Source organism: Gadus macrocephalus, chromosome 1, assembly GCF_031168955.1.
Source record: "Gadus macrocephalus chromosome 1, ASM3116895v1".
Taxonomy (NCBI): Eukaryota; Metazoa; Chordata; class Actinopteri; order Gadiformes; family Gadidae; genus Gadus; species Gadus macrocephalus.
Window position 1 is genome coordinate 4,537,638 of NC_082382.1, and position 3,199 is coordinate 4,540,836.

Sequence of the window (3,199 nt, forward strand, 5' to 3'; positions counted from 1 at the left end):
GAAAAACCAATAACAGTGACTAGTGAACAAGTAGGGTTGTGTAGTTTCACGCACTTGTTCTTCAATAATCAACCCCCCCCCTCCCCTCATCCACTCTAGAAGGAGGTCACACATGAAGGATGCAATGGTGTCGACCTGCCGACTGAGGGGCATTCAGGGAAAAAAGGTGTATGAAGAAAAATGATAAAACAGAGCATCTCGCTTTTCCTCAGGGCGAGATGCAGACTAACAGCTCGCCTGTGTCATTATAAGAGTCATCCACAAGGTAAATCGTCATCGCCAATTGCTTTAAATATTAAAACTTGTTTTGACTTTTAAAAAGTCCTTTAAAATTAGTATTTTCTCAGCTTTAAATTTAATGATTTTTCAGCTGTTCGCTATAGCCTATGTGATTGCTTGTAGCCTAAATCTGGACAACTGATATGTGATCGATAAAGACCGTGTCCGCGGTGCAGATCCACTCACCACTCCCGGTCGCTTCCCAAACTCCGCTTCTCCTCCTCCGCCGCGTCTCGAGGACGTCGCTCCTTCGCTCACTGAGCGACGGCGGTGTGTACAGATGCTGCTGCTCGTGATCTCAACTTCTTTTTACAGCAATGCCCGCTTGGTAAAGACAGCAAGTACACAAAAGGATCGATACTCTTGACGTGACACTTGGCTTCGTGTGTGGGTTCCGTTGCGGGTTCGGAGGGAGCAACCTCTCTCGTCACTCGCCTGATGACTTTCTGGTGTTTTGTTACTAACATCCACGCTCCCAGTGCTCACCTCCCACTTAAAGTGAGAGCGCACCATTCACAGCACATTGACGTTAACTTGGATTAGGCAGCATCAAACTGTCGTCCTGAACATCCAAGACGAACATTATTGACGACCAGAATCTTTCTTTCTTTCATTCTTTCTTTCGATCCTCTTTTTATTCGTTCAATCTTTCTTTTCCTTTTTATTCTTTCTCACTTCTTTATTCTTTCTACTTATTTCTTTCAAATTTAATAGATGGGAAATAGGTCATGACACGACTCACTTTATTGAAATAAATATAAAAATGTTATTCAAAACCGACACAATTATATCATGGTGTGTGTGTGTGTGTGTGTGTGTGTGTGTGTGTGTGTGTGTGTGTGTGTGTGTGTGTGTGTGTGTGTGTGTGTGTGTGTGTGTGTGTGTGTGTGTGTGCGCGTGTGTGTCTGTGTGTGTGTGCTACTAAAGCAGCCATTCCACCTTGTCAAAACTGTCTCCTGGTGTCAGTGAAAATATCTGTATTTTCCCCTCCTGTGACACCTCTTCTCCCCAGGCGGTTGTCTTCATCATCACCATCATGGCCTTGAACACTGAAAAAAAAGAGTGTCAAAGACACAGAAACAGGTTCCGAAGGATGCGACAGAAAGAGAAAGGATTAGTGTTTATATGTGGGCGATGCCACCGGTCAATATTTACTGGAAAAGCAATGATGGGGAGAGGAGCAAGCTTTCAGAAAGAGGATGGAAAAGAGATCTGTATTATGGACCCAGAGGGACAGGAGGAGAGTCAAAGGAGAGTCATATACAGGAATGTTCAGCCACCATTCACTGGTTAGCACAGAGCCACGGTGTCTGCATCCACACAGACCTTCATCCTTTCTGGTGGAGGTGAAACCATTGCCCCCAAACAAACTAACACCAGCTTTCATTATACTAGTAGGGTTCAAGGTTCAGCACCACACACCTTCCACACTATAAGAACGCCTTCTCTTCTCCCACTCATCCCCATAACACAGACTGGGAACCATGTCTGGCTGTCCATCTATGGTCCAAAGAGCAAAATGTCCGCCCTAGTTAAAACATAGCAGGAGGAAGCTCATTTGTTGGACTTTAAGTGTCTTCAAGGTGTCAAATCATCTTCTTATCCCATGATATATCTGATTGTGTCATGGATGAGGATAAAATCACAACAGGGTAGGCCCACAGAGGTGGTAAAGAACATCATCCATCGGTTAATATTGGCGCATCGGCGCAAGAGTGTCCTGGCCCAACCAGGCTCATTCAATCTGGCCCCCTAATCATCCTCCTGTATAATTGGCTGACTCATTAATTCCCTCACTCTCCACCTCAAGCTGGTGTGTGGTGAGCGTTCTGGCGCAGATTGGCTGCCGTGCATCACCCGTGTTGGTGCTACACACTGGTGGTGGTTAGTGAGGTTCCCCCTTCCCTGTAAACAGCGTCTTTGAGTGTCTAGAAAAGCGCTATATAAATTCAATCCATTATTATTATTATTATTATTATCTTCTAGGGTCTGCACAGAGGCTCACAAGCAAGGCAGTAGTGCACAACAACAGTAGGTTAGCCCCTTCTGATTCACGGATAGCTCCTCATTCCTTGAGTAGGACCGGTGTGAGGGGGTGGCAATGAAGAGTCTAGGTGAACTCTGAACAGGTGAGTCTTGAGTCTTTTGCCGAAGATGGTGAGCGCCTCTGGCCTATCTCTGGCCTATCATGGATCCTACGGTCCCATGGCCTGCCCCTGTCCCACGTCTTTGGGATGAGAAATTGGGAAACTGTGTCTTCACCCAGAAGAGACCAACCAGTGCTTAGATGTTATGATGCTGGTCAACCTGGCTCTAACCTGTGTTCATTTCATTTCATCCTTTTTTTGGTCTGCATTAAAGAACTCAGCTGGTGACTGCCAGGATGTATTTTCTTACCCTCTTAACCACATTCATGCAGGCTTCATGAAGTGTAGCTCTGTGCAGCTCCAATGAGGTGCACTCGCGAAAAATGTAAACACCCTTATATCCACTGCAGCCCCAAAAACGCTCTCAGCTCTGAAAGGATTCTTTGTCGTGAAGATGTGTGTATTGATACACTTTACGACGGGGAATGAATGAGCCAGTGCATGGTCAGTTAAAAACATCAGCGCTAACAAGATGTATCAAGGTTAAAGAGTAAAAGAGACCTGAAAGAGACGTAAATAAACAGTATTTTCTCAAAGGAGTGTAGCGATCAGCGTGGTGTTCGGATGTTTAAGATGCAAAACTTTACTTCACATAACAATAGGGATGCTTAGTCTTTTTTTAATGTCAAGTATATACATTGTACTGTACACTTACATTAACGTATTACATCACATACTATGAATGAACAACATATGAGTAGGTACATTGTGCTAGGCATGAGTTCAGCATGCACGCAACATTGTTGCTAGCACTGTATTGTGTTAAACATTGT

General features: G+C 44.6%; 1 protein-coding gene across 5 annotated transcripts in view; it reads right to left on the reverse strand.

Moving 5' to 3' along the window:
- LOC132466327 (transcription factor SOX-13-like) overlaps nucleotides 1–747 on the reverse strand; it is a 31,042-nt gene extending 30,295 nt beyond the window's left edge. For 4 of the 5 annotated variants that reach the window (XM_060063522.1, XM_060063515.1, XM_060063525.1 and 1 more), the window contains exon 1: nucleotides 466–746. The gene's annotated coding sequence lies outside the window, so the exon portion shown is untranslated. Of the gene's footprint in view, nucleotides 1–465 lie in introns of all 5 variants that reach the window. The other variant, XM_060063524.1, reaches the window with a different exon arrangement.
- Nucleotides 748–3,199: the final 2,452 nt, after the last annotated feature.